Source organism: Ranitomeya variabilis, chromosome 4 (assembly GCF_051348905.1).
Source record: "Ranitomeya variabilis isolate aRanVar5 chromosome 4, aRanVar5.hap1, whole genome shotgun sequence".
NCBI lineage: Eukaryota > Metazoa > Chordata > Amphibia > Anura > Dendrobatidae > Ranitomeya > Ranitomeya variabilis.
The window spans coordinates 263,171,678-263,196,213 of NC_135235.1; the positions used below are offsets into that span (position 1 = coordinate 263,171,678).

General features: G+C 45.7%; 1 long non-coding RNA gene across 2 annotated transcripts in view; it reads right to left on the minus strand.

Annotated features, from left to right (window-relative positions):
* Window positions 1-288: 288 nt before the first annotated feature.
* Window positions 289-24,536, minus strand: part of LOC143764296 (uncharacterized) — a 44,982-nt gene continuing 20,734 nt past the window's right edge. Inside the window, exons 3-4 of one of the 2 annotated variants that reach the window (XR_013213146.1) lie at window positions 5,017-5,274; window positions 289-317 (exon numbers count right to left, since the gene is read on the minus strand). This is a non-coding gene — a long non-coding RNA (uncharacterized LOC143764296). The remainder of the gene's footprint in view (window positions 318-5,016; window positions 5,275-24,536) is intronic. The other variant, XR_013213147.1, reaches the window with a different exon arrangement.

Sequence of the window (24,536 nt, forward strand, 5' to 3'; positions counted from 1 at the left end):
CCCTGCTTCACCGCCGTGACATGGTCCGCGTTTCCTGGGCCCACAAAAAACTTGAACCAGCCCTACCCCCCCACAACTTTAGCCAAATGACCCCCAATTTTCAATGCCTAACTATTATTATAAGGTAAATTAAGATTGACAAGCTTAAGTAACAAAAATTTTATGTTTTTGGCATTAAAATGGGTACCGTAGATGTTTTTCGGTCCTCCACTCACTGCCGACTTTGATTCCCCATTGACTTGCATTGGGTTTCGTGTTTCGGTCGGCCCCCGACTTTTTGCAATAATCGGCCGATTTCACTTTTGAGAAAGTCGATCCTAAAAAAGTAACAATCGCTCAACTCTAATGTGAAGTAATGTTTCTTTTTAAATTTGATTCAAATTTTAAGATCCACTGAAAGTGGATTGCTATAAATCACCAGTTTATACAATCTGTTATAGTTGATTAGCCCCAATATATTTATCTGCTTTATTTTTTGCAGCCATAAAGCAGAAAACAAAGAAACTCCAAAAGAAAAACTTTACACACTGCCAAAGTGAACATTTAAAACATACAGGGTGGGCCATTTATAAGGATACACCTAAATAAAATGGGAATGGTTGTTTGTGGCACATTAGTATATGTGAGGGGGAAAACTTTTCAAGATGGGTGGTGACTTATTGACAATTTCACAAGAAAAACAATGGTGTGCTTGGTTTTAATGTACTTTTATTCTTTCATGAGTTATCTACAAGTTTTTGACCACTTATAAGATGTGTTCAAAGTGCTGCCCATTGTGTTGGATTGTCAATTCAACCCTCTTTTCAGATGCTGCACATCTTGTATCTTCACAGCATCGACAATTGCCTTCAGATGACCCCAAAGCATCTGAAACAACAGATACTGGAAGCCTGTGTTAGGGTTGGTGGAACGCACTGAATAAATATATATGAGACAGTAGGTGCCTTTGCAACCCGGGGTCCAACGTGCAGGAGAGAAACCTGCTGCTAGTAACAGGCGGTACTATATGGCGGTATAAGCGAACTCTGTTACTTCACAGATTCACTGCAAAAAGACAACTCTGTGCCCTGTTAACCTCACAGGAGATCACAGCTGCCTAATAGAGCCAACAGTGGTCATGCAGTCAGAATAGCACACAAGCAACTCCTCCCTGGTGGAGCCGGAATTCTAATGGCTATACACCAGCCCTGAATCCACATACACAAAACTCCTCACCGGAGGTGCCGGTATTCTAGGGGCTTATTTCAGCCAGACCCTGCCAACATACAACCATGTCCACACTGGCGCTGAGCTCATAACATAGGTTTGATACTAGCGCATGGCCGTGCGGCCATGCAAACGTTTTATAGTGTTAGCACTCAAGGACTTTCCTAGTGGTCCAACAGGAACCGCTTCAGGACCTGCGCATGTGACCCCCGACCTCCAATGGGAGGAAGTCCCGTGGGCATGCCCAGTATGGGAAAAGCAGGACTGGAAGAACAGTAGTAACCAGTCGCCCAGTATCAGCCTGAGTCAAATGCTGGGACTGACGTCTCCACTGAGCAAGCTCCACTGTGGCTGGAGAAGAATGGGAGACCGCAGCCGAGATGGTTGGAGATTCCCCCTGTGCAGAGGTGGGAACTCGACACCTAACAACCTGTGCTAGCATTTCTTCTGCGGTATTGCTATCAGTGTGTCAAGAGTGGGAAAAGAGGGTTGCATTGACAATCCAACACAATGGGCAGAACTTTGAACACATTTTATACACTCACTGGCCACTTTATTAGGTACACCTGTCCAACTTCTTTTTAACACTTAATTTCTAATCAGCCAATCACATGGCGGCAACTCAGTGCATTTAGGCATGTAGACATGGTCAAGACAATCTCCTGCAGTTCAAACCGAGCATCAGTATGGGGAAGAAAGGTGATTTGAGTGCCTTTGAACGTGGCATGGTTGTTGGTGCCAGAAGGGCTGGTCTGAGTATTTCAGAAACTGCTGATCTACTGGGATTTTCACGCACAACCATCTCTAGGGTTTACAGAGAATGGTCCGAAAAAGAAAAAAAATCCAGTGAGCGGCAGTTCTGTGGGCGGAAATGCCTTGTTGATGCCAGAGGTCAGAGGAGAATGGGCAGACTGGTTCGAGCTGATAGAAAGGCAACAGTGACTCAAATCGCCACCCGTTACAACCAAGGTAGGCCTAAGAGCATCTCTGAACGCACAGTGCGTCGAACTTTGAGGCAGATGGGCTACAGCAGCAGAAGACCACACCGGGTACCACTCCTTTCAGCTAAGAACAGGAAACTGAGGCTACAATTTGTACAAGCTCATCGAAATTGGACAGTAGAAGATTGGAAAAACGTTGCTTGGTCTGATGAGTCTCGATTTCTGCTGCGACATTCGGATGGTAGGGTCAGAATTTGGCGTAAACAACATGAAAGCATGGATCCATCCTGCCTTGTATGGAGCATCTTTGGGATGTGCAGCCGACAAATCTGCGGCAACTGTGTGATGCCATCATGTCAATATGGACCAAAATCTCTGAGGAATGCTTCCAGCACCTTGTTGAATCTATGCCACGAAGAATTGAGGCAGTTCTGAAGGCAAAAGGGGGTCCAACCCGTTACTAGCATGGTGTACCTAATAAAGTGGCCGGTGAGTGTAAGTGGTTATAAACTTGTAAATAACTCCTGAAAGAATAAAATTACGTTAAAACCAAGCATACCACTGTTTTTCTTGTGAAATTCTCAATAAGTTTGATCAATCATATGACCCTTTTCCAATTGAAAAATATAAAGCTGGATCCAAAATGGCCAACTTCAAAATGGCCACCATGTCACTCACCACCCATCTTGCAAAGTTTTTTTTTTCTCTCTCTCTCTCTCTCTCTCTCCCATATACTAATCTGCCACAAACAGAAAGTTGATCTCAGCAACCATTCCCATTTTATTTAGGTATATCCATATAAATGGCCCACCCTGTATATACATTTTATTGAGAACGTTTGTAAAAGGTAATAATTGAAAAGAATACCACTGGTACAGACAGATCGGTGGGTACACTCGGATAGATTAAATATAACCCCTCTATATCAGAGACCTCATTTGTTTGAGTAATTTCTAAAAACAATAGGAAATAGATAAAAGAACAAATTAATGTATCCATGTACAATGGTTATTAATAATGAAACATATTCTAGAAATCATTTCCTAGGGGCATCAAGTTTTCAAATTAATGATCCAGCATGTTTTCCTGGTAAGCAGGAGTTATTTGATTTGATCTGTTTCATGTTACTGCTTGCATTTAACATGTGCTACATCACAATCAACATGATCATTGCTCATAAATCAATTTTTGCAAAATGTAAAGTAAATGCGACAATTTTTGTCTTAGTAAAGAACACAAATAGGTAAATTGGAGATCTGTCGTCTTATAATTGATTTATTCTGTGCACTTATAATATCAAAGATACAACCGCTCCATGAAAGATATGAGTATGAATGAATGTTCATCATCAGTCTTTTGCCCCGCCCCCTAAATAATATTTTCCCTGGGATATATGATGCACAACACGTTTTATAATAAAGAATTAATAATTATATTTTTTTACACCTCAATTGATACTTTCAAATTGTGATTCTGGAGAAGAATTTATCAATACCTATGATGACAAGAAGAACAAATAAATCAATTTCGGAACAAATCAAGCCAGACATGTCCCTCAAAGCAAGGATCACCAAGCATGATTTTCTTATTTTGGACACATCATACGAAGAGAACAATCAAAGGAGAAGGACATCCTGGTCGGAAGAATAGAAGGAACAAGACATAGAGGAGAACCTGATGGTGTCATATCATCAAGATGATGGTGGAGAAGACACTGGTGGACATGGACCCGACTAGGCTTGTAAAAGATCAATCTTCCTCCAGAGCGTTCATCCATTTAGTTACAAAGGCTCAAGAAGAATATTGATAGTGTTTAAGCTTTACATATAACACCTGACATGGAGAATGATCATGTGTCATCTCAGACCCACTACTGTTTGTGAGCTGCAATGAATAATGCAGCTTTATAATCAGTGTGGAGATTCACATCCGTTCTCTTTTTAACCTTACAGCGGTCAATGATAAACCTTTCTCCAACTACAGTAAAGCTTTCCTGGCAAAATTCTCATCATAATTGAAAGCATGGAACTTGTGTTTTCCGACTGTGTAATATGTAATATGTAAACAACCAATTAATATAATGTGTCCTCCAGGTTTCTATTAAAAAGAGCCCAACAGACTCATAAAACGACATGAAAAACAAAACAACGTACATATATATACTAGCTGATGCTATCAGTGAGCTATGCAAAACGCTCCAACACAGCACGGTGATTAATACTAACACCTTATTTTGATAAAGACTAGCAATATGCAAGAGGTATCTTCTCTTATATACCCTCTATTGTAGTAAACTTTGTCACAAAACAAATCCAATCAAAGGGAGTAATCATTGACTGCTACTGATAATAAGAACAATCTCACCCAAGATGGAAGTTGCTTCACAGGATATTGTGGTCTGAGAATCCATGCATATAAATTGGGAGAAATTTGGAATGAGGGAGGAATAAATATTTGGCGGGATGAAATCCACATGAGTGAGGTTTGGAACGGGCACGCAGAGTGCCACCTTATATGCATGGATTCTCAGACCACAATATCCTGTGAAGCAACTTCCATCTTGGGTGAGATTGTTCTTATTATCAGTAGCAGTCAATGATTACTCCCTTTGATTGGATTTGTTTTGTGACAAAGTTTACTACATAGAGGGTATATAAGAGAAGATACCTCTTGCATATTGCTAGTCTTTATCAAAATAAGGTGTTAGTATTAATCACCGTGCTGTGTTGGAGCGTTTTGCATAGCTCACTGATAGCATCAGCTAGTATATATATGTATGTTGTTTTTCATGTCGTTTTATGAGTCTGTTAGGCTCTTTTTAATAGAATAATTAAAAGTTATATTTTATTATATTTAACTACAGCCCTACCTTGCTAATAATACATTTACTTTGATTGGTGGCATTACATTAATATGTCCTCCATGTTTCAACAACTTTGAGAACTTCCTGAGATATTTTATGTAATCATCCTGATCTTTGCTTATAACATCTAGAAGCAAAACACAGATGATAGAATCCGCTTGTGGTAAGACGATCGGATCCATCATATCTTCTTTCTTGAGGTCACATTTCACAACATGTTGAAGAGCTGATTGCACTTTTCCTTGTTTGTCCTGTAACAGATCACTGAAAGAAATGGGGAAATGATGAAAGTGGTTGTTCCACAGTTAATAGAGCATAGGATGAATAGGATAGCATTAGAGCGAAGTAGTTAGCGCTAGAGCTGAGCAAACCTTTTAAGATTCGGTTAGGCTATGTTCGCTGAACTTCTTGATATTCAACGACCATAATCACAGTATATAAAGTAGCTGAACACCATTCAATTCAATGGGAGGGAAAACTAAACACAGACAACACATTTAGAGGGTCCCAAAAGCTGCAAAAACTGCAAAAATTAATGGCAGACACCAGGAAAAGTGGCAATAATTGACCCATCAATTGATCTGTAAATGAATAATTTAAAAATAATTGATTTGGGTTCCCCTGCATTTTTGATAACTAGCCAGGCAAAACTGACAGCTACGGGCAGGTTATGAAGAATAGAAGGGTCCCACGCTGTTTTTTAAAATGATTTAAGTTAATAATTTAAAAAACCATGTTGGTTCCCTACATTTTTTGATAATCAGCCAAGCTAAAGCTGACAGCTGGGGGCTAGTATTCTCAGGCTGGTAAGAGGCCATGGATATTGCCACTGCAAAAGGGCAAGTGGGAAGAGCCTGGCAAAGAGCCACAATTGGGGCATCTAATGGATGCACATTTTCCGGGATGGCTGCGGGATGCTATTTTTAAGCTGGGGGAGGCAATATCCATGACCTCTTACCAGCCTGAGAATACCAGCCCTCAGCTTTCATCTTCAGCTTGGCTGCTTGTCAAAAATGGGGTGAGGTCATGTCATATTTTAAAATTATTGAAATAATTTAAAAAAACAGCATGAGGATCCTTCTATTCTTGATAAAAAGCCATGATAAAGCTGACAGCTGATGGTTGCAGCCTGCTGGTTGTCAAAAATAGAAAGGTGTCACAGACTGCAATAACATGAGATCAATGCAGCACACTGAAAACTACATCATCACCTATGGTGGGGTGACAAAGTCATTAGAGATCCATGACTTGTTCATCTTGCTGAAAGTAAGTGGTCTATACTTTCAAGGGACAACTGAATGCGCTAATACGTCAGGACACCACCAGCAGAGCTGAAGACACATGCAGAGAGAACGTTGGCTGCCAGGCATAACAAAACCTCCAAGGCATTACAGGCAAGCTCAGGTCACTTCTATTTTTGAAAATCAAAATGCAAAAAGGTCCAACCCCCCTCCTGATGGCATTGATATTGAGCTTGAGATACTCCTGCACCATCCTCTCAAGTCATTCTGCTGGTGCATGGGCTTGTCTAAAACATGTGTGAAACGATTTCAGAAATTGCTACTTCTACTTGCACTTCTGCTTCTGCTTCTGTTTTTGTGTTGACAACATGATGTTCCCGGGGTTGGAAGACTATAACTACGATGTACATTATGTGACTCACTGCTGTCTTAGGGAAAACCACTCTTAATATTTTCTACAAGCTAGTTTCGATACTCCAGCATGCACACATCCCTTTCCAGGGTGGAAGCATCTGACAAAATTTTCTCTTGTACCATGGATCTAACAGAGTGAACACCCAGTAGTCAGCACTATTTCTAACCCAAAGAATACGGGCATCATGTTGCAGATAAAGTTGAGCGACTTTTACTTTTTTCGGATCGAGTCGGGTTTCGCGAAACCCGACTTTGTCAAAAGTCGGGTCGGGTGAAATCGGACGATTATTGCGAAAAGTCGGGGGCTGACTGAAACACGAAACCCAATGCAAGCCAATGGGGAATCAAAGTCGGCAGTGAGTGGAGGACAGGAAAACACCTACAGTGCCCATTTTAATGCCAAAAACATCAATTCTTATTACTTAAGATTGTCAATCTTAATTTGCTTCATAATAATAGTTAGGCATTGAAAACTGGGAGTTATTTGGCTAAAGTTGTGGGGGGGAAGGGCTGGCTCAAGATTTTCGTGGGCTCAGGGCCCAGGAAACACGGAATACGTCACGGCGGTGGAGCAGGGAGAGGTAAGTATTTCAACTTTGCAAGTGCTGTGATCCTGAGCAAGCAAGGGGGGGCCCACTCGTTCGTAGGAAGGTGCAGAAGAAAGTGCAGGTTCCTTCATCAGGTGGGGGGCATACTCGTTGGCGACGTCACTGGCACAGGGCCCCTCATAGTACGGTGGTGTGTTTGGCGGCGGGTGGCGCCTCCCACTGGCAGAGACACTTTTGCATACTATGAGGGGCCCTGTGCGAGTGACGTCGCCAACGAGTATGCCCCCCCACCTGATGAAGGAACCTGCACTTTCATCTGCACCTTCTTCTTTGTCCCCATGTAAGGTGGTATAGTATGAAGGGGAACCTGACGTTCACCAGGGTCAGATTCTGGCTGTGTAGAGTGCAAGGGGAATGGAGTGGTCTGGGTCAAAGTACCAGCAGACTCATCTAGCAGTGGCTTGGCAATGGGCAGGATGAGGAGGAAACACAGTTAGTAGGCCCAAATAATAGAGTGGGCTAAATGCAGTTCAAATGTGGTAACAAGACTAAACAGGCGGCATTGCTTTGTTCAGTGGAGGAAAACTGTAATGAGTGGCAGACACAGTTAGTAGGCCCAAATAATAAAGTGGGCTAAATGCAGTTCAAATGTGGTAACTGGACTAAACAGGCGGCATTGCTTTGTTCAGTGGAGGAAAACTGTAATGAGTTGCAGACACAGTTAGTAGGCCCAAATAATAAAGTGGGCTAAATGCAGTTCAAATGTGGTAACAGGAATAAACAGGCAGCATTGCTTTGTTCAGTGGAGGAAAACTGTAATGAGTGGCAGACACAGTTAGTAGGCCCAAATAATAAAGTGGGCTAAATGTCTGCCAAAAATTGTTCATAAATAAACAGGTGGCATAGCTAGGTACAGGGGTGGGCTCCTCTGCTGAGTAGCAGACAGTGGTAGTAGGCGCAAAGTATTAGCTGGTCTAAATGGAGGCCAGGGCCCCTGTATATTTTAACTATCATCTATCATTTCAACAAATTTGTATTGGCCGTGCAGCGCCCCAGAGTCCTGGTTGCTGCAGTAATGTCATTCTTCCACCAGGGGGAGTGATATTACGTCTGATGGCACTAAAGGAGTTCATCTGTACAGGTATCACGGCATCACAACACATTTCACACTCCAATCCACCAGGGGGAGCCATGCTCCTATCTAGTAGGGCACTCCTCACAGAAGGGTAAAACTGGTGGGCTGGATAGAAAGTTAGGGAGAAGATGGCTGGGCTTTGCCCAGGCAACACCTGTCAGGCAGACAGGAGGAAAGGAGGAACATCTGAGCTGCAGACAGAGGGTCCCTGTCAGGGGTGGGATCCTGACAGAGGCCTAGCACGAGACAGAAAGCTACGGAGCTGCGCCTGCCCCACATGCAGCAGTATCCTAAGAAAGGACACGAAGAGAGGTGTATTGTAGAGAGTGAGAAACGAAGACACAGCACAAGGAGAACACACTGGGAGGAGTTCTGCCCCGAGATCGGCAGCCTCCTTCTGAGGCACGTAGCCGGTGGCCGGAACACCGAGGGAGTAATAGACTCTACGCTTTACTTCAGAGACCGGCGGGACAGTCAATTCCAAGTTGGCTGCCCGACCTTAATACCTAAGAAGACACGGTGGCAAATTGTGGGGGTCGGGGCATCTCTAGGGTCCCTACAACAAGCCCCAGGCTATCCCAGTCATACAGGTTGTCCTATCCATACCATCTGGGGGACAGAGAGAGAGACAACATCAGAAACATCTACAAAAGTTGTGAGGACTATCCCGTGGTGCTCAGCAGGGAAGTACTACAACACACAGGCGCTAGTAGGAAGGCTACTGATTTCCACCTGGATAAGAGAGCTCTGGATTTGCCTTCAGACCGTCCGGACTCTGCCTGCCCTGTGATCTGTACTCTGGACTGTGGACACTGAAGCCTTCAGTAAAAGTAAAGAGACTGCAACCTTTGTGTCCTTGTTATTCATTGCGCCTTACATCGTCCACCATCACCACCTACACATCTGGGAAGCCCTGGGGACATACTTCACCTGTGGGAAGGTATACCATCTAGCTGCCACTCCATCACCCAAGCGGACCCCTAAGCAGCGTCGGTCACCCTGACCGAACACCACAGGTAGCGTCACGAACACTAGACAAACTTCATCCTTCTTAATTGGGCGTCCGTCAAAAGGGCCACGGGCTGGGTCAGGCCACCGTGACATTCCCCCGAACCATAGGACCCGGTACCGAGTACCCCATTGCCATTAATGTGGGGGCGATCCAGCAGTGCCATTGAAGGATTTAACAGCACAGACTACACAGTGGTGGAGCAGGGAGAGGTAAGTATTGCAAGTGGTAGAGCACTGTTTGAGCTAGGGGGAACACTCTCTCGTGGGCGGCGGTACTGGCACAGGGCCCCTCAAATTACGACAGTGTGTCTGACGTTGGTTGTGCACCACCACTGTCAGAGACACTTCATTGTACTCTGAGGGACCCTGTGCCAGTGCCGTCGCCCAAGAGTGGGCCCACCCACCAGTCCAGGCAAACGGTACTCGTACGTTGTGCCAGGTGGTGACCACGGCCCTGTGGGGGGAGTCAGCACATTTAGGGAGGTATAAAAATGGCCTATGGTAGACATTCAGCAGCTGCAAATGGAGGAATTGGAGAAGTCAGTAAGAGGAGGCCAAAAGCAGGACATTTTTCAGGCAAGCTATTTGTCAGCAGGGGAAGGTGGGGCAAAATAATTTGAAATCCATGACTGGTTCATTTTAATGAAGGTTAGATCATCAACATTTTGGGTAGCCAGACGTATCCTTTTTTCGGTCAGTATTGAATCAGCAGCACTGAAGATTCTTTCTGATAGCACACTAGCAGCAGGGCAAGCGAGCTCCTGTAATACATATTCTGCCAATTCAGGCCAGGTGTCTATTTTAGATGCCCAGTAATCAAAGGGGAATGACCTGTGAGGGAGAACATTGATAAGGGAGGAAAAGTAGTTCATAACCATACTGGACAAATGCTGTCTCCTGTCACTTTGAATCGATGCAGCAGTACCTGTCGTGTCAGCGGTCATTGCGAAATCACTCCACAACTTGGTCATAAAACCCCTCTGTCCAACGCCACTTCGGATTTGTGCACCTCTAACACCTCTGCCATGTTGCCCGCTACGGCTCGTGTGAGAACCATCACCGCCGCTGTGTGCTGGGAATGCCTGAACCAAACGGTCTACAAGAGTTGCTTGTTTGGTAGCCAATATTTGCTCAAGGTTCTCATGTGGCATGATATTTTGTAATTTTCCTTTATATCGTGGATCCAGGAGGCAGGCCAACCAGTAATCGTCATCGGTCATCATTTTGATAATGCGGGGTCCCTTTTCAGGATACGCAAGGCATACTCAGCCATGTGGGCCAATGTTCCAGGTGTCAATTCACTGCCTGTGCTGGGTTGAGGAGTACTTTCTTGCAAATCAACATCACTTGTCTCCCGCAAAAACCCTGTACCTGACCTTGCAACACCACCAGTTTCTATTGCCCCCTGAGAAGCATCCTCCTCCCATAAATATTCATCCCCATCATCCTCCTCCTCCTCCTCTTCCTCTTCGTCCGCCACCTCGTCCAGGAGAGTTCCCTGAGCAGACAATGGCTGACTGTCATCAAGGCTTCCCTCCTCCTCGGCTGCAGACGCCTGCTCCTTAATGTGCATCAAACTTTGAATCAGCAGACGCATTAGTGGGATGCTCATGCTTATGATGGAGTTGTCTGCACTTACCAGCCATGTGCATTCCTCAAAACACTGAAGGACTTGACACAGGTCTTGTAACTTTGACCACTGCACACCAGACAACTCCATGTCTCCCATCCAAGTGCCTGCCCGTGTATGTGTATCCTCCCACAAATAAATTACAGCATGCCTCTGTTCGCACAGCCTTTGAAGCATGTGCAGTGTGGAGTTCCACCTTGTTGCAACGTCGATTATTAGGCGGTGCTGGGGAAGATTCAGCGATCGCTGATGGTTCTGCATATGGCTGGAGTGTATGGGCAACCGGCGGATGTGCGAGCAAAGTCTTTGCACCTTCAGGAGCAGGGCTGGTAACTATGGATAATTTTTGAGAAAGCACTGCACCACCAGGTTCAAGGTGTGAGCCAGGCAAGGTATGTGTTTCAGTTCTGAAAGGGCTATGGCAGCCATAAAATTCCTTCCATTATCACTGACTACCTTGCCTGCCTCAAGATGTACACTGCCCAGCCATAACTGAGTTTGTTGCTGCAAGTACTCGGCCAGTATTTCTGCGGTGTGTCTGTTGTCGCCCAAACACTTCATTTGTAACACAGCCTGCTGACGCTTACCACTAGTTGTTCGATAATGGGACACCTCGTGTGCAACACTGGCAGCTGCGGATGGAGTGGTCGTGTGACTGCGCTCTCTGGATGAGCTTTTGTTTCTGGTGGAGGAGGAGGAGGGGTGGCGAACGCCTACAGCCAACTGTTTCCTAGACCGTGGGCTAGGCAGAACTGTCCCACTATGGCAGTCCCCTGTGGACCCTTCATCTACCACATTAACCCAGTGCGCCGTGATGGACACGTAACGTCCCTGGCCATGCCTACTGGTCCATGCATTTGCTGTGAGGTGCACCTTTCCACTGACTGATTGCCTCAGTGCCTGGACAATGCGGTCTTTGACATGCTGGTGGAGGGCTGGGATGGCTTTTCTCGCAAAGAAGTGCCGACTGGGTAGGTCATAGCGTGGTACTGCGTAGGCCATCAGGTCTTTGAAAGCTTCGCTTTCAACCAACCGGTAGGGCATCATCTCTAACGAGATTAGTATAGCAATGTGGGCGTTCAAACCCTGTGTACGCGGATGAGAGGATGAGTACTTTCTTTTCCTAACGAGAGTCTCTTGTAGGGTGAGCTGGACTGGAGAGCTGCATATGGTGGAACTAGCGGGGGTGGTGGTGGACATGGCGGATTGAGAGATGGTTGGTGATGGTATTCTTGATGTTGGCCTACATACAGTGTTTCCTACCAATAACCTTGTGATTCCCTGACTGCTTTGGCCTTGCGACGATACCTCCACATTTGCTGCTGGTGGTGTCCTAACCGGTTGGCTTACAGTGAGGGAAGCAATGTAGCGTTGCTGACTACCTTCATTCTGAGCAGGTGCACCAACGGTATGGGACGTTTGGTAGTTAGTCAAGGCTTGCAAGTGCATGCTGGTTAAATGTCTAAGCATGCACGTTGTATTTAAATTTTTAAGATTCTTCCCTCTGCTAAAGGTCTTTGAACATTTCTTACAGATAACTTTTGACTCATCATTCGGATCTTGGTTAAAAAATTGCCACACTACACTCTTCCTACTATGGGATACCTTTTCAGGCATGGCACGCTGTGCTACTTTCACCGGATGGCCATGCTGTCCTAAAACTGTTTTTGTTTTTGACAAACTTTTTTGGCCTGATACGGGCCTGCCAGATGACAGCTGTTGCGATGTAGATGGCTGCTGCGGATCATCCTCCTCCGCTTCTGAGCTACTGGCAGCGGCACCCTCTTCCCCCAATGGCTGCCAATCTGGGTCAACAACTGGGTCATCTATCACCTTCTCTTCAATGTCATGTGCACCTTCCTTTGTGTCACCGTGTAAGGTGCTATAGCGTTCGGGACGTGGCACCATAGTCTCATCAGGGTCAGATTCTGGCTCAGTACACTGCGAGGGCAATGTAGTGATCTGAGTCAATGGAACAGCATAATAATCTAGCTGTGGCTGTGCATCAGTGCACTCCATGTCCGATTCATCTTGTAATGGGCAGTTAACAATTTCCCTTTCTAACCCAGGCACAGTATGTGTAAAGAGCTCCATGGAGTAACCTGCAGAGTCGCCTGATGCATCCTTCACTTTTGGTTTGGGTGAATGACACAAGGAAATGTCTTTTTCCTGGCCGGGAGCATCCACTGACAACTCGCTGCTTTTATATTTGGAACTTTCTGAAGAGGGGGCGAAAGAGCTAGAGGCTGAGTCAGCAAGGAAAGACAAAACTTTTACCTGCTGCTCCGGCTTTAAAAGCTGTTTTCCTACTCCCAGATAAGGGCACCTTCGAGTAGCCAGATGATGATGCTCACTCAAAACCTCCAGCCTTAGGTGCTATTGTGCTTTTGCCACTACCACCAGATGCACCACCACCACCAGCAGCAGTACCAGCTGGCAACCACCGCCCACGGGCACTTCCACCAGACTTCGTCATTTTTTGGAAAATCAAACCAAAATATCAACCGTTATATGGTACTGTAAAACAAGGTAGAAGGTGTATATAAACTTGTTGAGAATTTAAATCTCCTTTTTTTGTGGGAGACTGAACCAAAACTCAGGCCCTGTGCATAAAACAACACAATGTAAGTGGCAGAAAGTGGCTGGCTGATATACAACAAACTAAAAGGACTGAAGTATATCCACTTTGTGAAAATTTGAATCTCACTTTTTTTTTGGAGACTGAACCAAAACTCAGGCCCAGTGGATAAAACAACTCAATGTAAGTGGCAGAAAGTGGCTGGCTGATATACGACAAACTAACAGGACTGAAGTATATCCACTTTGTGAGAATTTGAATCTCCCTTTTTTTTTGGAGACTGAACCAAAACTCAGGCCCAGTGGATAAAACAACTTAATGTAAGTGGCAGAAAGTGGCTGGCTGATATACGACAAACTAGCAGAACTGAAGTATATCCACTTTGTGAGAATTTGAATCTCACTTTTTTTTTTTGGAGACTGAACCAAAACTCAGGCCCAGTGTATAAAACAATGCAATGTAAGTGGCAGAAAGTGGCTAGCTGATATACGACAAACTAACAGGACTGAAGTATATCCATTTTGTGAGAATTTGAATCTCACTTTTTTTTTTGGAGACTGAACCAAAACTCAGGCCCAGTGTATAAAACCAAGCAAATAAGGCAGCACACTGCAGCGCTGAAACATGCAAACATGAAACACGAAAATTGAACTGCATTACTGCACTAGAAATATGAAAAATGAGAGCGTTTAGCACATAAAAATGGCCAATTTTATGTGTACCTGGTAGCCACTTTACGGCATCTCTCTTATACCAGGTCCTACGCTTTCCTTTCCTCGCTGAGAATAAACGTCTCCATGTGAATGGGTACCTATGAAAACCTCTTCTTAGACTAACATTCTCTATCTCTGTGCAGGGGTAATGGACCTGCTGCAATTAAAACACCTGTGGCTAGGAGGCGGAGTGCTCGGTCAGAAGGCTAAATAATACATTTGAAAAAACTGACCGTCACATCCAAACATAGACTAAGTGTGAACAGGTGCTGAACCTAGAGTCACCAACTCTTATATAGTCAAGCAAATAAGGCAGCACACTGCAGCGCTGAAACATGCAAACATGAAGCATGAAAATTGAACTGCATTACTGCACTAGAAATATGAAAAATGAGAGTGTCCCCTCCCGCCAACCATGGACAACAGAAAGAATCATTATCTTCTTCATCTCATTATTCTTGTGTGCCCATCGCCTCTTCCTACTCCATTTGGTTTTCAGCTACTGCACCTTCACTAACAGTTTGTCTGGTACTATGAGTGCCCCTCAGTCGCTGTAATCCACCCTCCCATGGCACCTGCTTCTGCAATGATAGTCCAGAACTTTGAGATATTGTTATCTCTTCCGCATCCTCCTCTACTTCATCTCTGACCATCACCTCCTCATGCAGACTATTCAAAGTGTGCTCCAGCATGTACATGACCGGAATAGTGAGCCTGAGAGGGCATTGTCAGCACTAACCATCTTAATAGCCATTTCAAAACTGTACAGAAGGGTGCAGAGGTTTTTCATGTGTTCACTCTGGATACCATGATTTGCACCTCATCTGTACTGCGTTGGCCCAGGCTATGCAAAAGGAAATACTGCAACAGGGCTCATTGCTGCTGCCTCAGTCACTGCAACATGTGCAAAGTGGAATTTCACCATGCTGGCACATCGCATAATTACTAGATACCTGGTAGGCCGAAAGACCACTGTAGCGATGGAAGTGACCTGTGGGTTGCAAACGGTAGGAGTGAGCACACATTGCTAGAACACCAGATTGAGGACGTGAGCCATGCAAGGCACATGGATGAGATTGCCATGGTGTAGGGCCGCAACCATTTTCACACCATTATGGTAGAAGGCCTTCACTGGCTCCAGTTTAAAGTGGAGACAGCCATTGCTCTAACTCAGCGTGGATAGTTGTCCATAACTCTTGAGCTGTGTGACTGCGATTTCCAGGGCATATTAATTTAAACACTCCCTGATTGCAGAAAACCCTGGCTGTGCAGTAGGAAGGTGAGAGGGATTATCTCAGCACTGTTAGAATTCATGTCTCATTTGACTTTGAGGGTGAAGGTGGAGGCCCTGAAGGAGGTGGAGGAGGCAGAAGCAGTGGAGAAACTGTTAGATACAGAGGTTTCTCTTGCAAGCCTTGAGGATTCCAAGACTTGTGGAACAGCTCCTTGCCTGCTTACCCCACAGACACCAGTTACCCAGTGACCAGTCAGTGAGATGTAGCTCCCCTGGCTATGTTTACTTATCGAGGTGTCAGTGGTGAAATGCACCCTGGCATAGATTATTTTCATGGAACAAGTGTCTGTGATATGCTGGTATAGCACAGGCACAGCTTTCTTAGAGAAGTTTTGGCGACTGGGCAACTGGTACTGCGGGACTGCGATGGCCATTAGCTTTTTGAAACTATCTGTATCCACCAGGCGGAAAAGCAGCATTTCTGTGGTCAACAGATTGGAGATGGTGGAGTTCAAGCTCTTAGCTTTAGCATGTGTAGGAGGAAACATTCTTTTACATGACCACAACTGCAGGACCGAGGGTTGGCTGCTGTGCTTAGAAAATCAGGAGGCATCTCCACTTCTGTAACTGTCAGGCTCTCACACACCCTGACTGTAGAGAGTAAACTAGTGGATGATCTGCGTCCGAAGACCTGTGTGAGAACACTTGCCATGGTGACAGAAAAGGAAGAAGCAGCAGATGCAGTTTATGGGACTGACGGAAGTTGTCGAGGCGCGCTAGTGTGCATTTTAGCACCGTGAGATTCCCAAACTAACACATGTTGATTGCTCATGTGCCGATTCATGCATGTAGTAGTCAAATTATTGCAATTTTTTTCTCTACTGTGTAATTGTTTGCAAATTTGGCAGGTAACGTGAGTTGGATCATCCTATGCTGTCTCAAAAAAGGCCCAGGCTAGACAACCCTTGCCGCACCTGTGAACTTCAGACCCGCGAACGCTGCTGGCCACAGCCAGAGATGTGGCTAAGGATGCAGTACTTGTTGTGGTTGTATCACGCCATGTCTGTGCAGCATGTTATTTTAATTCTCTTGCAGGAGACAATGGCTTCACTGGAATGAGCGATGCAGCAAGTATGGTTTGATTTAGATTTATTAAAGGAGTCTTTATCATTCTTTCAATTAAAGGACTTTATTCTGATTGTGTGTTTTAAAGACGCCTCTCCATTACTAACCTCTGGGCTTGATGTTACCTGACAATACAAAGGTGACATCAACCCCCTCAATTATCACCCCACTTGCCACCACTACAGGGAGAGTGGGAAGAGCGAGGCTAAGTGCCAGAATTGGCACATCTTATACATGCACCTTTTTCTGGGGGGGTTGAGAGCTGATGTTTTTAGTCTTGGGGGAGTGGCCAATATCCATGACCTCTTCCTAGGGTACTAATAAGAGCCCGCAGCTGTCTGCCTAGCTTTTGCTGATGATTAATTATAGGGGAACCCTACATAATTTTTTTCGGGGGTCTCCATTTTAATAGCCAGTAAAGGCTAAGTATACAGCTGTGAGCTGATATTAATAGCCTGGGAGACTCCAAGGGTAATAGCCCCCCTTCCCAGGCTATAAACATCTGCCCCCCGCTGTCGACTTTCCATCTGCTGTGTGCGGGAGCCCACGTCATTTTTTTTCAGAAAGATAATCTTTTAATAATTAAATACATGCATAGTAAACTGCACACACTGTACTAATTGTATATGTCAGTGACATCTATATATCTATATGTACATACTGTATGTCATCCATCTATTCTATCCTGTCGGGTCCTGCTGTAATTTTACTGTACGCGGCTGCTGAATGGACGGCTTTGTATCTTAAATATTATTATTATTATTATTACTTATTTATATAGCAACATTAATTCCATGTTGTTGTACATGAGAAGGGGTTACATCAAAATACAAATATCACTTACAGTAAACAAACTAACAATGACAGACTGGTACAGAGGAAAGAGGACCCTGCCCTTGCGGGCTTACATTCTACAGGATTATGGGGAAGGAGACAGTAGGTTGGGGGTTGCAGTAGCTCTGATGGTGTTGAGGTGGCCGTGTTGTCATTACAAGTTGTAAGCTTTCTTGAAGAGGTGGGTTTTCAGGTTTCTTTTGAAGGATCCAAATGTGGTGGATAACTGGATGTGTTGGGGCACAGAATTCCAGAGGATGGGGGATATTCAGGAGAAGTCTTGGAGGCGATTGGTTGAGGAGCGAATAAGCGTGGAGGAGAGAAGGAGGTCTTGGGAGGACTGGAGATTACATGATGGAAAATATTGAGAGATTAGTTTGGAAATATACGGAGGAGAAAGGTTATGGATTGCTTTGTAGGTCAGTGTTAGTAGTTTAAACTGGATATGCTGGGAAATTGGGAGCCAGGGAAGGGATTTGCAAAGAGGGGAAGCAGGACTGTAGTGAGGAGAGATTAATTAAGGCAGCAGAGTTAAGGACGGACTGGAGGGGTGCAAGAGTGTTAGAAGGTAGGCCACAGAGGAGGATGTTGCAGTAGTGGAGGCGGGAGATGATTAGGGCATGCACAAGCATTTTGGTAGAGTGAGAGTTGAGGAAATAACGGATTCTGGAAATATTTTTGAGCTGGAGGTGACAGGAGGTGGCGAGAGCTTGATTGTGCGGTTTGAAGGACAGGGCAGAGTCAAGGGTTGCTCCAAGGCAGCGGATTTTGGGGACAGGGGAAAGTGTGACTTCATTTATTCTGATAGATCAGGTAGGGAAGATATGTGAGATGGAGGAAAGATAATTAGTTCAGATTTGTTCACATTGATCTTGAGGAAGCGAGAGGAGAAGGAGAATATGGCTGATATACACTCTGGGATTCTGGAGAGCAGAGAGGTAGATCAGAGTGTCATCAGCATATAGATGGTACTGGAAGCCATAGGACCTTATGAGTTGTCCCAGGCCGAGTGTACAGATTGAGAAGAGTAAAGGTCCTATGACAGAACCTTGAGGGACGGACACCAACAGATAGGAGCCGAGATGAAGAGGTAGTATGGGAGTAGGAAACGCTAAATATGAGGTTAGTAAGGTATGAGGGGATCCAAGATAGAGTAAGGTCTTTGACACCAAAGGAAGAGAGGATATGTAGTAGTAGGCAGTGGTCAACTGTGTCAAAGGCAGAGGACAGGTCTAGAAGGAGGAGTATAGAGAATTGTCTGTTAGCTTTGGCTGTAAGTCATTAGTAATTTTGGTCAGGGCAGTCTCAGTGGAATGGTGGGGACAGAAGCCAGATTGTAGGTTGTCGAAGAGAGAGTTAGATGCAAAGTGATAGGAAAGTTCAGCATGGACATGCTGCTCAAGGAGTTTGGAAGCAAATGGGAACAAAGATATGGGGCAATAGCTGGACAAAGCGCTTGGGTCAATGGATGGCTTTTTGAGGATAGGTGTGATTGTGGCATGTTTGAAAGCAGAGGGGAAGGTACCAGAAGTTAGTGAAAGGTTGAAGAGATGGGTTAGGGATGGGATTAGTGTGGTGGTGAGGTTGGGGAGGAGATGGGATGGAGTCAAGCGCACAAGTGGTGAGATGTGATTTGGAGAGAAGATGAGCAATCTCCCCTTCAGTGATTTTGGAGAGGGAAGTTATGGGGTTAGGGCATTGGTCTGGTATACAAAGTGGTTGTGGTGGTTTGACAATAAAGACTTGCCTTGTTTATTCTATCTTATTTTTGAAGTACATGTCAAAGTCCTCGGCAACGATTAGGGAACTTGGAGGGGGCAGTGGTGGGCGGAGGAGGGAGTTAAAAGTGTTGAACAACTGTTTGGGGTTATGGGATAAAGAAGATACGAGGGATGTAAAATAGACCTGTTTAGCAGAGGTGAGAGAGCTGATTTGAATGCGAGTGTTGCTTGTTTGAGTGCAGTGAAATCATCTTGCTAATGCATTTTCTTACAAAGTTGCAATTCTGCAATTCTGCAATTCTGGATACTTGCCAGAGCTTTTTAGTGATGTTATTGCGCCAGGGTTGTCTATTGATTTGTCGCACTCTGCTATGCATGACAGGGGTCACCGAGTCGATGGCTGATGCAAGAGTGGCATTGTAGAAACTAGTGGCAGTGCCTGTATCATGAGGATATAGATGCTAGTGGTAGGAGTGGTAGGATAGAGTCAGAGAGCGTGTGGGTGTCAAGGTGTGCGAAGTTTCTGCAGGGGTGCGCATGTTACTGGGCATGGGTGACAGGTGAGGAGGACAGGGATGAGAAAGTGAGTAGATGGTGGTCAGATAGAGGGAGAGGTGAAGTTGTGAACTTAGATAGGGAGCAGAGACGGGTGAAGACCAGGTCTAATGTATGTCTGCCTGTGTGGGTGGCTGAGGAGGACCACTAGTAAGTTCAAAAGATGAAGCAAGGGACAGAAGTTTGGAGGCTGCTGACTGGTGGGTGTCAATGGGGATGTTGAAGTCACCCATGATGATGGTGGGAATGTCAGCAGACAGAAAGTGAAGGAGCCAGGTGGAGAATCGGTCAATAAAGGCAGTGGTCAGGCCAGGAGGTCAGTATATGACGGCCATTTAGAGGTTGTAGAGGGAGTAGATGCGGACACAGTGGACTTCATAGAGGAGAGGATAAGAGATGGTAGAGGTGAGATTGGGTTAAAGGTACAGTTGGAAGAAAGGAGAAGGCCCACTCCTCCATCATGTTTATTGCCAGAGCGAGGAGTGTGGGTGAAGTGGAGGCCACCGTAACATAGTGCAGCAGGGAAGGCTTTGTCAGAGGTAGCCATGTTTCGGTGATGCCCAGAAAGTAAAGATTATGACAGGCAAAGAGGTCGTGAATCACGTGGAGTTTATTGCAGATATTGAGGGCATTCCATAGTGATCCAGAGAGAGGGTGCAAGGGGGTGGGCATCATGGGCACGGATCTGAGGTGGGCAAGATTTTGGGTGTTTATAATGGGTTGGGAGCGATAGGAGGGAGTAGTAATGGGAGGTATGAGCTGCGGGGGTCCAGGATTGGGAGATATGTTGCCAGCAGCGAGGAGAAGCAGAGAGAGACAGAGCAAGCGGGAGGAGAGTGGCCAGATTGTTTTGTGTTATATTAGAAGAGATTTGAGGTTGAGGAGCTGGTCAGCAGAGGGAAGGAGAGATTATTACTTGGTTAGAGGGTGCAGGGGTTTGGGGATAGCGAAGGAGAGTGAGGAGTAATGGAGCCAAAACTGTTAGAGCGTATGTCACCATGATGAAAGTAAGTGTGGAGGAAAGAGAAAGGAATTTAGTACATTTATTAACAGTGGTTAGTCGTACCTTCTGTTCACTTCTGGCAAATTTCTGCTGTTATCCTTTTTAGAGCCATCCTTATAGAGACAGACCACGGTCAAGACAGACATGTGTCTCTGAATTTATAACAAGCTAAGTGCACATGAAATAGGCCAGGTGTGATCAGGAAGGAGGGGCAGCAGGGAGACTGGTCACAGACACAGGAGGGGATTAATTAGAAGACAGAAGGGAAAATGCAAGGGGAAATAGATCCAAATGGAAATATAAAGCCAACTGTGTGTTTTGCAGGGCCGTATTTAGAGTTTCTGCTGCCCTAGGCACTTTTAGTGCTGCCTCCCCTTTGGTGAGTATGACACTATCGGCAGTGACTTTGGCAAGAATCGCTGATGTGAAAGTCACCTTTTGTAGCAGATTGGGTAGTTTTTCTGACTCTGCCACGTAACAGATCACTTCGGCCTCATTCATTCCCTACGGGATTTGCGGCACTTGCTGTGATCTGGCAAATGCGGTACCATACCCCCAACTTTTGATGAAGGGAAGGAGGTATAAAATTAGCGGTGCACGTAGTGCGTTGCGGCAAATTTAGGCCACGCCTCTGACCACACCCATTTTACAACTAGCCACACCCATATCCACGTCCCAACCACAGCCATTTTCACTGCTGATCATGCTGTTTCATATACAATAATTATAAACCAAAAAATATGGCCACACAGTGCTCCATACTGTATAATGGCCACACATAATGCTCCATACTGTATAATGGCCCCACATGATGCTCCATACCGTATAATGGCCACACATGATGCTCTATACTGTATAATGGCCACACAGTGCTCCATACTGTATAATGGCCACACAGTGCTCCATACTGTATAATGGCCACAAATAATGTTCCATAATGTATAATGGCCACACACAGTTCTCCATACTGTATAATGATCGCACATGATGCTCAATACTGTATAATGGCCACACATGATGCTCCATACCGTATAATGGCCACACATGATGCTCCATACTGTATAACGGCCACACATGATGCTCAATACTGTATAATGGCCACTGTTGTGAATTCCGTTCTCGAACTCCCTCCTGTGGTCATGAATGGTACTTCGGTGAGTTCTGTCCGTGGACTCCCTCTGGTGACTGTGAGTGGAGCTGCTGGTTCTGAGATTCCTTCTTCAGCTGCCCTCGTTTGGGGCTAGGCTATTCTCTATTTAACTCCACTCAGATCGTTACTCCATGCCAGCTGTCAATGTTCTAGTACTGGTTCAGATCTCTCCTGGATCTTTCTGAGGACCTGTCTACTCCAGCACAAGCTAAGTTCCTGCTTGTTCATTTGTTACATATGGTTTTTCTTGCTAAGTTCTAGTCCAGCTTGCTATCATGAAACTACCTGGCTAGCTGGAAGCTCTGGGGGTGCTGAGTGGCACCACCGCATCGTGAGTCGGTGCGGGGGTATTTTTTGCACACTCTGCGTGGTTTTTGTAGCTTTTTGTGTTGACCGCAAAGATCCCTTTTCTATCCTCAATCTGTTTAGATAGACTGGCCTCTCTTTGCTAAAACCTATTTTATCCTGTGTTTGTGATTTCCTCTTATCTCACAGTCAATACTTGTGGGGGGGCTGCTTTTACCTTTGGGGAAATTTCTCTGAGTCAAGTAAGGCTTTGTTTCCTTTCTTTAGGGGTAGTTAGCTCTTAGGCTGTGAAAAGGCGTCTAGGCAGAGTCAGGCACGCTCCACGGCTGTTTCTAGTTGTGTTGATAGGAGTAGGGTTTGCGGTCAGCAGACTTCCCATTTCCCCAGAGCTCGTCCTGATTCCGTGTTTAACTATCAGGTCATTCCTGGTGCACCTAACCACCAGGTCCATAACAGGCCACACACAGTTCTCCATACTGTATAATGATCCCATATGATGCTCAATACTGTATAATGGCCACACATGATGCTCCATACTGTATAATGGCCATACATGATGCTCCATACTGTATAATGGCCACACAGTGCTCCATACTGTATAATGGCCACACAGTGCTCCATACTGTATAATGGCCACACATGATGTTCTATAATGTATAATGGCTACACACAGTTCTCCATACTGTATAATGATCCCACATGATGCTCAATACTGTATAATGGCCACACATGATGCTCCATACCGTATAATGGCCACACATGATGCTCCATACTGTATAATGGCCACACACAGTTCTCCATACTTTATAATGATCCCACACGATGCTCAATACTGTATAATGGCCACACATGATGCTCCGTACTGTATAATGACCCCCCCTCCTGTATGCATGGCTCATCTCCCTTCCATCCCATATGCATGGCTCATATCCCCCCCTCCTGTATGCATGGCTCATATCCCCCCTCCTGTATGCATGGCTCATATTCCCCCCTGTATGCATGGCTCATATTCCCGATCCTGTATGCATGGCTCATATTCCCCTCTAGTATGCATGGCTCATATTCCCTTCCTGTATGCATGGCTCATATCCCCCCTGTATGCATGGCTCATATACCCCCTGTATGCATGGCTCATATTCCCCCCTGTATGCATGGCTCATATTCCCCCTCCTGTATGCATGGCTCATATTCCCCCCTGTATGCATGGCTCATATTCCCCCTCCTGCATGCATGGCTCATATTCCCCCTGTATGCATGGCTCATATTCCCCCCCCGTATGCATGGCTCATATTCCCCCCCCCCGTATGCATGGCTCATATCCCCCCTGTATGCATGGCTCATATTCCCCTCCTGTATGCATGGCTCATATTCCCCCCGTAAGCATGGCTCATATTCCCCCCCATATGCATGGCTCATATTCCCCCTGTATGCATGGCTCATATTCCCCCTCCTGTATGCATGGCTCATATTCCCCCCCTGTATGCATGGCTTATATCCCCCCTGTATGCATGGCTCATATTCCCCCCCTGCATGCATGGCTCATATCCCCCCTGTATGCATGGCTCATATTCCCCCTCCTGTATGCATGGCTCATATTCCCCCCCTGTGTGCATGGCTTATATCCCCCCTGTATGCATGGCTTATACCCCCCTGTATGCATGGCTCATATTCCCCCTCCTGTATGCATGGCTCATATTCCTCCCTGTATGCATGGCTCATATTCCCCCTCCTGTATGCATGGCTCATATTCCCCCCCCTGTATGCATGGCTCATATTCTCCCTCCTGTATGCTTGGCTCATATTCCCCCCTGTATGCATGGCTCATATTCCCCCCTGTATGCATGGCTCATATTCCCCCCCCCCCCCGTATGCATGGCTCATATCCCCCCTGTATGCATGGCTCATATTCCCCCCGTAAGCATGGCTCATATTCCCCCCCCGTATGCATGGCTCATATTCCCCCTGTATGCATGGCTCATATTCCCCCTCCTGTATGCATGGCTCATATTTCCCCCCAGTATGCATGGCTCATATTCCCCCCCTGTATGCATGGCTTATATCCCCCCCCCCCGCATGCATGGCTCATATTCCCCCCCTGCATGCATGGCTCATATCCCCCCTGTATGCATGGCTCATATTCCCCCTCCTGTATGCATGGCTCATATTCCCCCCCTTGTGTGCATGGCTCATATCCCCCCTGTATGCATGGCTTATACCCCCCCCTGTATGCATGGCTCATATTCCCCCTCCTGTATGCATGGCTCATATTCCCCCCTGTATGCATGGCTCATATTCCCCCTCCTGTATGCATGGCTCATATTCCCCCCC